The sequence below is a fragment of the Triticum urartu genome, chromosome 7A (genome assembly GCF_056163025.1).
Source record: "Triticum urartu cultivar PI428250 chromosome 7A, HENAU_Tu73, whole genome shotgun sequence".
NCBI classification, from domain to species: Eukaryota; Viridiplantae; Streptophyta; class Magnoliopsida; order Poales; family Poaceae; genus Triticum; species Triticum urartu.
In genome coordinates, this window is record NC_141879.1 from 221,829,848 (window position 1) to 221,841,625 (window position 11,778).

The following is an 11,778-nucleotide window of genomic DNA, read 5'->3' on the forward strand; positions in this document are numbered from 1 at the left end:
TGGCGCCAGGGCGCCGTCTTGGGGCTGAGGTGGTGGAGGCGCTCCGTGAGCTACGTCGCCCGTAGCTGGCGGAGGGCGAGGCGGAGAGAGGGACGGCGCAGGGGATCCCCCTATGGCGCGGACAAGCTCGGCGATGCGGTCGAGCCAGTCCTCGTAGAGGTCGTCTACCGGACGGTAGCGCAGGAGCTCATGCACTGTGAGGAGCACAGCCCGCGCATCCATGGGAGGGCGACGTGCGTGGGAGAAGAACCGGCCAGGGTCAGTGATGGAGTGGCGGTGCGGCCGTCCCGCCGCACCGAGGGGTGCAGCGAGGATGCTTATTGCTCGTTCCACGCTGGGCCTATGGCGGCGCTGGCGGCAAGCGACGGGGAACGATGAGGTGGCCCGCCGACGGGAGCCGTTTGAGCAGCGTGGGCGGCGAGGGCAGCCCGACGCTCAGCACGAGTGCGGCACGCGTCTGCCATGGAGACGGCGAAGCAACGGAGCGCGGAGCGACGGAAGGAAGCTTCGATGCACCCCTACATGGCGCGCCAAATGTCGGATCACGGGTTCCGGCAAACCCTTGAGGTTCGAACACTGGGGTGCGTGCAAAGGTTTTCTCCCTATCGATCCACGCCCTAGCTCTCTAAGATCTCACAGATGAACTCAACGAACTCACAACACAGAAAGACACAAAATTTATACTGGTTCGGGCCACCGTTGTGCTGTAATACCCTACTCTAGTGTGGTGGTGGATTAACTCTTGGGCTGATGAAGAACAGTTACAAGGGGAAGAACAACCTCCTGAGGTTGAGGTGTTCTTGTGCTCGGTGAACTAGTGCGGGTGAGATGATCTTGGATCTGCTCAGGTCCCTCTTCTCTCGTCCTTCGCACTATGGTGGCTAGTTCTACATATATAGGCCCTGGTCCTCTCCCTAAATATTGAGCGGGAAGGGAGCCAACAACAGCCAATTCGAAAGGGGACAACTAGTACAAGTTATCCTGACAAAAGGTGGTCTTCGCCTGCGAAAGGCTCTGGCGATGACGCCGTCTTGGGTTCCATGGTGACCTCTGTCCTGCCGTCCTTCTGGTCTTTGTCTCGTTGCACCAATATGGAAACCTTTGCTTGATGCCTCGGTACTGCGCGCTTGCGCTTGCCCCCTTGGCACCAAAGAGGAAACAAGGACAGTGCGTGCGCTGGCGCCTGCCTGGTCTCGATCGTCATGGCTCACATCACGCGGACCTCGCGCGGTTTGCCTTGCCTTGATCTCTCCGCCCCTCGTGAGCCTGCCTCGCGAGGCCGCTCCTGAGGAGGTCTTGCGTCATCCGCCTCGCGAGGCTTGGCCCCTTGCGAGGGTCTCTAATGCCTTGTCGATGAAGATGGGCCGTACAGACCTGCCAGCCCAGCCACACCGTGGGCCGCAGGCAGGCAAGTCTAGGGACCCCCGTTCTCAGGACGCCGACAAAAACATAAAGACATTATTGCACGTCTATTACTGCATTGGTCAGTAAAATCTTTGCAAGCTTATGTACGCAATCACTAGGAGTTAACTTGCCAAGTTATATATAAACAATTATTATTATTATTTTGTAAGAACTTTCAATTAACGAAATAAAATATCATTTTAATTTGATGAGTTAATAGGACGTGGGGTATTATTATTATTATAGGCTAGACGTGGGACAGTTGAGTTGGTTCTAGGGAAAAGTACTGGAGAAAACTCAATTTACATCAAAAAAGAAAGTGGGAGAAAATTCAGATATATGATTAATGAAAACGAAAAATAAAGGAAGTAGGAAGGTCTATAAAATGGTTTAAGCTTAGAAGCACAGTACATGCTATCCTAGACTACTCTACACATGAAGCTGCCACACGAGCGTCCGGGCTGCGCTTGGCTCTTCGCCTCTTCGGGAAGTCGAACAATCATGGAGTACTACTGCAGTGGAGGAGTACTACAGTATGCTTCTGGGCATCTAAAACCGAATGAACTACTACATGTCCACTGCGTGTGGGAGGGACGGCGTGTAGCGAAAGCTTCTCCTAGTCCTACCAGCCACCACGCTCATGGGCGAGGGAGGGACGCAGCTTCATTGACTTACTGCTCCTGCCTTTGCGTGTATGATAGGTGGGCCCAACAGGTGGCTGGCCCACCTATCATACAGCCAAAGGCAGGTGCAGTTAAGGCACCGGAGCTCAGTCCGCGAGGGAGAGGGCATTGTAGTAACAAAACTTCTCATTGTTTTACGAGTTGACACGACACCTCAAAGCACTTCACTTGATATATTTCAATAATTTGTGTTTACCGATGCATTAATTACAACGCATGCATGCATGCCGTGACACTCCTTTTGATACTTGCATGTGTTGATTTAATGCACCTTAAAGTAGTATGAATATGTGATGGTAAAGCTTTGTAATGCCCCGGCCCTAAAGCGAGAGATGGTTGTCCACGAGGAGGGCGAGATCATGCACACGGAACAGGACCCGATGATGGAGCTCTCTATGGTCTCGATGGACCTCACCTTACTCCATTGCCCCTTGTGCCTCTGCCCCTTGAAGCCTCCAGTGTATTAGGTTTGAATACACCTCGTCCGTTCGGCTGATCGAGCAAGGTGCGGGTTTCTTGATTGATGTCCTGTTCAATTGATTTGTGCAGTGCAAGGGAGGGCACCTGGCCTGCGTGAGCTGCCGCGTCGAGCACCCCGGGAACCAGCGGCAGTGACAGAAGTGCGAGCGCGGTTGTGGCTTCGACGTGCGAAACACGGCGGTGGACGCTGATACTTCTTCAACGTATCTATAATTTTTGATTGTTCCATGTTGTTTTATTATCAATCTGGGATGTTTTATAATCATTTTATAGTCATTTTATATCATTATTTGGTACTAACCTATTGACATAGTGCCCAGTGCCAGTTCCTGTTTTTTCCATGTTTTTTACATCGCAGGATATCAATATCAAACGGAGTCCAAATGGCACGAAACTTTACAATGATTTTTTCTAGGCCAAAAGGAAGCATATGGGCCCTGGTTGCACCTGGGGGAGTCCTGAGGAGGGGACAACCTACCAGGGCGCGCCAGGGCCTCCTGGCGCGCCCTGGTGGGTTGTGCCCACCTCGGGTACCCCCGGACCGCCTCTTTGCTCTATAAATACCCAAAAAATAACAGAATCCTAGGGGAGTCGACGAAATATTCATCCAGCCGCCGCAGAGTCCAGAATCACCAGATCCAATCTAGACACCATCACGAAGGGGTTCATCACTTGCATTGGTGCATCTCCGATGATGCGTGAGTAGTTCTTTGTAGACCTTTGGGTCCGTAGTTAGTAGCTATATGGCTTCATCTCTCTCTCTCTCTTGATCCTCAATACAATGGTCTCTTGGAGATCCATATGATGTAACTCTTTTGCGGTGTGTTTGTTAGGATTGATAGACTTCGAGTTTATGATCAGATCTATGTTTTTATATCCATGAAAGTATTTGAGTTTCTTGATCTCTTTTATGCATGATCTCTTATAGCCTCGTATTTCTTCTCCGATATTTGGGTTTTGTCTGGCCAACTCGATCTATTTATTTTGCAATGGGAAGAGGTGCCCGGTACTGGGTTCGATCTTACGGTGCTTGATCCCAGTGAAAGAAAGGGAACCGACATGTATGTATCATTGCTACTAAGGATAAAAAGACGAGATCTATATCTACCGCCATATAAATAAAGGAATCTTGTCTACATCATGTCATTGTTCTTATTGCATTACTCCGTTTTCCATGAAATTAATACACTAGATGCATGCTGGATAGCGGTCGATGTGTGGAGTAATAGTTGTAGATGCAGGCAGGAGTCAGTCTACTAATCTTGGACGTGATGCCTATGTAACGATCATTGCCTGGATATCATCATAATTATTCGAAGTTTTATCAATTGCCCAACAGTAATTTTTTTACCCACCGTTTGCTATTTTTCTTGAGAGAAGCCACTAGTGAAACCTACGGCCCACGGGTCTTATTTCTCATATATTTACCTTTGCGATCTACTTTTTCCTTGCTTTTATTTTTCAGATCTATTAAACCAAAAATACAAAAGTACTTTGGTGCACTTTATTTTATTTGCGATCTATTTATCACATCTATTACAACCTTTTTACCATCACGCACCAATTTCTGGCGCTGTTACCCGAAAGGGATTGACAACCCCTTTAACACGTCGGGTTGTGAGGTGTTGTTATTTGTGTGCAGGGGCTGTTTACGTTGTGTTGCTTGGTTCTCCTACTGATTCGATAACCTTGGTTTCACAACTGAGGGAAATACCTAACACCGCTGTGCTGCATCATCCCTCCCTCTCCGGGGAAATAACGACGTAGTTCTAGCTACCATCAAGGAGAACTAGCATGTGCACCCGCGCAATTGGGTGGCTAGAATATTTTTAGTGTATTCTCTAATATTCAATTCAGAGTAGTTGGTCTGCTTTTTGCTATTTAAATTTAGAGAATTGAACAGACATTTTAGGGAAGTTTATATTATTGTTTATTCACCTTGGTATGTTTTTTTTAGTTTCCTCTTATTTTATTTTGCCGTGCCATTTTATGCACTTTATTTTCTCACTAAATATGATTGCTTTTCAATGTAATGGTCTAAAAATACTAAAAGTATTTACCTTCTAATCTGAACCCCGGCAAGTGTGTGTGTGTGTGTGTGTGTGTTTGCGAATGGAAAAGGGCGGCAAGTATGTTTAATGCTACAGATTTTAAGCGATGGAAAATCTTTGTTGATTACGTACGGTTAAAAAGAATTAAAGGTCTTTCTTTTTTAGACACATACAAAATATAGTCGCAGACACTCATAAACACACACATATATATAGTCATCCCTATGAATGCGCACATGCACACCCTATCCCTATAAGCACCTTCCAAAGACTGAGCCATCGAATTATATCTTGAGATTGAAGAAGTCACCCAGACGCCTCGCATTTGACGGGAACGTCCCCTCTCACTAAACATTCCATCTTTTATGAGACACCAAACCGTCAAAGCTGGGGTTAGATCCGATCCCTAGTAGGTGGAGGTTTATATTATTCTTTATTCGTCCCCTCCGACTAAACAAATATTTCAGCTTTTATGAGACCAAAGCGTGGGTTTGATCCCCGATGGGATGAAAGTTTATATTATTGTTTATTCATCTTTGTATGTTTTTTAGTATCTTTATTTTGTTGTGCCATTTTTTTACTGTTCTCACTAAATATCATTTCTTTTGAATCGTTGAGTAATGGTTTCAAAATACTAAATGTATTTATCTTCTAATCTGAACTCCGGCAAGTATGTTTAATTTTGTATATTTTCATGCAATGTAAAATGTTTCTTGATTATCTATGATTGAAAAAAAATCTAAAGACTTTTTTTAGACAGTACCGATGCAGAAACTCATAAATATGTACATACACACCCTTACGAATGTATACATGTTTTTTTAGTTGTACCTGAGGTTTGATCCCTAGTCGTTGGGTGTTTGGTCAACGTTGTGTATGTTACAGCTATTTAAGAGCATATTTCTATGGGTTCTTACGTTTCCTAGGACATGTGTATTTGATTTTTTTTTTCATTTGAGCGGTGGATCCGTGTATTTGATACAGAGAAGTAATAAAAAAAAGGATACCGCCCCTAAAAAAGGTATCTAATTTTAGATTTTTTTAGCAGTATCTAATTTTAGATGACCCATGTATGAAGCCCAACGTTTTTATGTAAGCCCATTAGAGTCGACATGTACCATTCTGTACAATTTGTTTTCTAAGTAAAAAACAACCTGTGTCCCGTACGTGTCATCTACATAGAGTAGAACTATCCCCTTTTCTCTCTAAAAAAAAAAGAACCATCCCCTGCTCTCGTACGATCCCCACCGCCTCCTGAGTCCTCATCCTCGTTTGCCATTTCTTCCGATTTGCCGCCGGCGAAGGAAGATGTCACCGTTGGCCATCAGGAAATTAATACCTAGGTTATCCCAGATCTACATGTCGTTTCTTTTCTCTGAGTTTTGCTTCCATGGGATGGTGGCGCATGTGGCTGGGTGAGTGCACGGATCGCGGCAACCTCGTTGAGTCTGGAGACATGGCCACGGAGATTGCCAAGGAGAATTTGGGTTGTGCTGCTCATACTTGCCATCGCCGGGTGCTTTGGATGTTGGTGGTGCGGAGGTAGCGAGGGAGCTCACGGAGCAGGGATGTGAGGCAGCTTCTGCGGGCGGCTTTTGTTGTCCTGTTCATTGTTGGTGTTGTCTGGAGTCCTATCAAATGTAAGTGTTACAGCAATCATATAAGTTTTGGTGAAGGGGAATGATCTAGAAATCAAAATAAGTTTTTTTTTTATCATTACATTGCTAGTAAACAATACTCATACCACAACTTTCCTTGTGGAAAATGACACTTAGACTTAGTCCTCTAAATTTTGCAGTAGAGAACAGAGTAAGGAAAACATATGGACCTGCCTGAATTAAGTTGATCTGAACCTAGCAAGCGATTCTTCCATCTAATTACTGATGCATAGGAAAAAAGGAGGTTTACATGCACTTTTACTCAGCCAGATAGCAAAAGCATCAGCTTGATGTGAGACATGCATGTGCCTAGTTGCAGGTTAAGTTCTAAATTTCAGTTATTTTCATGGGGCTAGTGTTCTTTCTGGATTCTTACATCTTAATTACCACACAGAGGCAATGGTATATGGTGAACACATGGATGCAAGGCATCTGAAGTATCCACATCCATTGTCTTGAATCTTGCTTCTGAAATCTTGTTGTCTAATTGTAGAGTTTTGAGGCCTGAATTAAGGTTCCTGCCACTTTTATAAATGTTGCAGGGCAGTACATTTATGGTTTCTGTACACCTTTTTTCTTTCTGGATTCGGCAACCTTTTGTGCCCAACCAATATTGCTGTATAATGGTATATTATGTCTTCCAGCTCATCCATGGCTCTCCACTATAAAGTGTTATGTTCTTTTATTTGTTGTTACCATGTCCTAGCAAGAAGGCCTTAATTTGGTTCATATCTGTTAATTGACATGCAATGGTTTGATTTTTATATGTGTTGGTGGTGTAGATGATATTGAAGATCTATTAATGGTTTTATTAAACTGAAAAGGCTGTATAAGGTATAGGTGTTTATTACCTAGGACAATAGCTGTCAAAATTGCATGTCTTCCAAAAATTACAATATGAAGTGCTTTTGATAGTGTTAACATTTGCACTGTTATTACCTAATAAGTATCCTTCTTATCCTGGTCAATGTCAAGTACTCTTCCTAAATCTTTGTGTGTACATTAGTCTGCCTTACTATTTAATTAATAAGAAACTTATACATTAATTTATGGATTGTTTCTTTGTTTTCCTAGGCTGTAATTATCCATCATTATTCTGTGACTGTAAAATGAAATGCATTTAAAAATAATACATGCGTAAAAATCTAAAAGTGCGTATGGTGGAAAAATCAATCTCCCTTTTAGCTGGCATGTCTTGCTTCTTCGTTTCTTGTTCCAACATGGTGTCCACTTTGTCATCTATCAACTGCTTGGCATACTGCAAGATAATCAGCGAGGAAAAACAGAAAAGATAATAGCTATTTATTTTAATGAATTAAATGCACCTTTACCTCCTTGTCTTTATTGTTCAAGTACAACATCTCAAGCCAGGCATAAATGTTTCGTTAGATGACAGACATCTAGCATCTGAGTCTTCATCGTTAAGCAATGTATGTATGATTTTTACTTCAATGTGTTATCAGTAGATCAGAATAGATAGTGTTTCATACTTGTGAAGAAGTTATTGAATTTTGGTTATGTCTAGATCCGTACATATTCTTGTGTTACCTCTTGACTTTAGGCACAAACCCATCAACAATTAATCTATTACATATTTTAGTTTTTGAAATTATTGGACTTACCATTCAATGTTTGCACCATTGTTTAGGTCACCGTAAGACGGTCTGGTTTTGGATTACATATTCATTCAATAATAAGTAAAAATTCCCATATCATAACTTTGGTTTCAGCCCAAAATGTTAAGCCTAAAAATTCGATGCCGACCACAATGGAAGAAGTATAATTAAAATTTAAGACATTGGTATACTCCGTGCACTTACTATGGTATTAGAAATTCAATATCACGGTTACGTATCGTTTTTATTTATTTATTGTTCCACATGCTTCATTTGGTTAAGTAGTCCGATGACATCTGTCATTTTGGTGATTAATAACCCATAGTTAGAATGATTGATTAAACAGAAATCTGATTTTTAACTGTAACATACCTGAGCATTGCTTACCTTTATATGCTTCTTGTTGTAGTATGTCCTTGGTATGAGACTCAAAGTAGTAATTTTGCAAAACTTCCAATAATCCTACTTTTGTCATTTTTTTGATTAATTACCACATAGTTAGAATGATGGATTAGCCAAAAATCTGATTTACAACTATGACATACCTGAGCCTTGTCTATCTTTTTATGCTTGTTATTGTAGTATGTCCTTGGTAGCAAACTCTAGTAATTAGGAAAATCTTCCGATGATACTTTTGATCCTTTCACCTCCTTTCTCTTAGTATTGTAAGCAAAAATTAATCTAATGCCATTGTTCAATGGGTCATATTTTGTGCCTTCCACAACCTTAATATTGCTAAATGGATAAATAAATTTCTCAATTATCCTTTGATCTATAAGTATCTATCCGATTTTTACCTATGGTAGCATGAGTTGTTTGGTCCTCTATCAAAATAACTAAAATATATACTTATCGTCTATTGTTTGAACCATAGAATAGTCTGCATTTAAAATTGTATAGAATAAACCAGCTCATCTGTGAAGATCACATCAAGCTTCACTTATTGATTGTTTTTGGAACAATAGAACAGTCTGCAATTAAATATGTATAGCATAAACCTGTTCATCCATCAAGATCACATCAAGGCTCATAAGTTCATCGGTTGTAGGATTGATTATATCCCATGTTCTTGTTACTTTCACTTAAAAATCCCAGTTTTGGTCTCTTATTGAAGTCTCTCAGCTTCTTGTATTCCCAAGCGTTTTCACTTGCAAAGGATTAAAACGCACCGCTTCAAAAGGATTGAAAAAGTAGTTGTCAATTGATAATGTGCATATGAAGATTGTAGCTGACAAAAGTGAGTTCATATTAATAATAATTACTAACCATGTTGATTCAGGTGAGAAGGAAACTCAGACGGTTGGGTGTGACTCACGTAGAAATCGAGTTGCATGCCACTTCATAATTTGGGCTGCCTTAGATATTTGCGGAGCGCCAAGTCCAAACATCTCGCGTCACCGAGTCTGTTGGCTTCAACTGTCCTCGTGGTGGCATCGTCGAGTCACGGCATCCTATAGTTGGTTGGCTTCAATTTTCCTGGTCGTGTCGCTGAGTCGTGAGTTGCTGGGCGTCTTAGATTTCCAGACTGAAGATGGGCGTGTTTGGCTGCTGGGTGTGGTCGGCCGTGTATTTTTATGGATGAGTTCTGGCTGTGTCCTTATGGAGTCCTTGTATGTTTATATTTCCATAAACGCTATGTGTGAATAGTCAGTCTGGTGGATGCAGCCAGCCATGTATTTTTGGGGGCGTGTCTGTATGCACTCCTTTTGGCTGACCAAGTTACTAATGTGTCCTTCCAAGTTCCGATTAGGACTTGTACGTGACAATAGTTGGGTATGTAACCTCCACTGTCCATATCTAATATATTAGTTGTAGAGATAATTTAATCTTTAATTTTTTTTGAACCAGTGCTTCCTTCTATGACTCCATTGATGTACCTTATGCATATAGACGTGACAGTTCAATTTCCTGACATGTACATATTCACGTGTTATGTGAAATCTTTAAATCTGAGTCATTGTTATTCTGATCAAACGGTGGTAATAATATTAGTCTATGTGGATTAACGTCATGTCTTATTTGTTTTCTGTTTTAATTATGTAATAGATTTCTGGCGCCGTTGCCAGGGAGGATCTTCAACATAACCAGGTTCCCAATCACAAATCTCATCTTCTTGCAATTTACATTATTCGCCATTTGCCTCTCGTTTTCCTCTTCCCCACTTCACAAAAAATTGCCGTTTTATTCGCCTCTCTTTTCTGTTCGTCGTCTTCTTGCCGGATTTGTTTTTGTGTGTGAGATCTTGTTTGCCATTATGGAGAATTCCTCCTCTACTGCTTGCACTCCCGAGAACGAGGTTCTCAACTTTAAACAAAGGGGAGGAGAAAGTTTAAAAGATTCTTGATATAGAATTTGCAATGCTCATAATAGATCTATCCGCAAGCAATCTACCACTGTGCTTATGCGCTGTATTTTTGTTGGTATCATCACTTGGTATAGATTCGTCCTTGATACGATTACCGGTGGAAATTTCTTAATGAGTCCTCCTTTTGCTGCTCTTAATGCTATGGGAAATTTAGTGGGCTTACCACCTCTTATGGTTAATGAAACAATTTTGACTCTTGAGCATGTTATGGAAAGACTAGATGCTATTGAAAAGAAAATGCTCATTGAAGATCATATGGAAATTATACATAAAAAGATGCATAATTTTGCCACTATTCTTGGATCAAAAGCGGGAAATATTTTTAAGTTGTTAAAACAAAGGGGTACTTTAATCCATGAAAGAATAGAAGAAGGTCCGTGTCGGATCGATAAATTGGAAGAAATCTTTAGTAATCTAAGAACAACTTTTACTACCACTAAAATTATTGAGGAAACTCTCGTAAAGAGTAGGATATCCAAAAATAAGGGTGCAACTCCTAGTAATAGCAATAAAGGAGATCTTAAGATGATTAGTATCCACTCTGATTTTGTTGAAGTGATAAACGATCATTTTTGCAAGAATGAAATCTTTGAATTTATTCCTAGGATTGTTGTTATTGAAAATCTTTATGCTAAATCTTTGAGGGATTCTAAGTGTTTGATTGAAGAGTTGGACAAGGATGACAAAACTTAGATCCTTACTTTATGCCTAGCTAAGGGCGTAAAATTATAGCGCTTGTTGGGAGGCAACCCAATGAATAAAATTTATTTTTGCTTTTTCCTTTCTGTTCTTGAGTGTTAGCACAATTATGGTACTGTTATGACTGTGTTTTTTATGTTTTAATTAGTGTTTGTGCCAAGTAAAACCTTTAGAATCTTCTTGGGCAATAGTTGTTTGATCTTGCTGATGAAAAAAACAGAAAATTTGCGCTCACAAAATTAATTTTCATTTTTTTTACCAGAGAGCGATAAAATATCCATTCTTTTTTCAGTAGATCAATATACAAATTTCTCAGGATGTTTTAATTTTTCAGAGTTTTTGGAGTTACAGAAGTATTTGAAATAGTCAGATTGCTACAGACTATTCTGTTTTCTTGTGTTGTGTGCTTATTTTGATGGCTCTATGATTTTCTTTGATAAATTTTTGCCATAAAAAAGTTGGAATACAGTAGATATAATACAAAAGCAAAATATGAATTGATTTGATACATCACTTATAGTAGTGCTTTATTACTCTTATACTAACGGATCTCACGAAGGTTTTGTTGAGTTTTGTGTGATTGAAGTTTTCATGTTTTGGGTTATCTTACGATGGATGAAGGAAGGATGTAAGATTCTAAGCTTGGGGATTCCCCCCCAGCATCCCAAGTTATTGTCCAAGAATGAGCATCCAACTAAGCTTGGGGACGCCCCCGAGTGACATCCCCGCTTTTTTCCAACAACTATCGGTATTTTACTCAAGACTATATTTTTATTCGTCACATGACATGTATTTTGCTTGGAGCGTCTTGTATGATATGTG

At 41.0% G+C, this 11,778-nt stretch overlaps 1 long non-coding RNA gene across 1 annotated transcript; it reads left to right on the top strand.

The window, feature by feature from the left end:
• Window positions 1-5,770: 5,770 nt before the first annotated feature.
• Window positions 5,771-9,725, top strand: LOC125522590 (uncharacterized). The gene is made up of 2 exons (XR_015610454.1): window positions 5,771-6,902; window positions 9,172-9,725. It is a non-coding gene; the product is annotated as an uncharacterized LOC125522590 (long non-coding RNA).
• The last annotated feature ends 2,053 nt before the right edge of the window (window positions 9,726-11,778 follow it).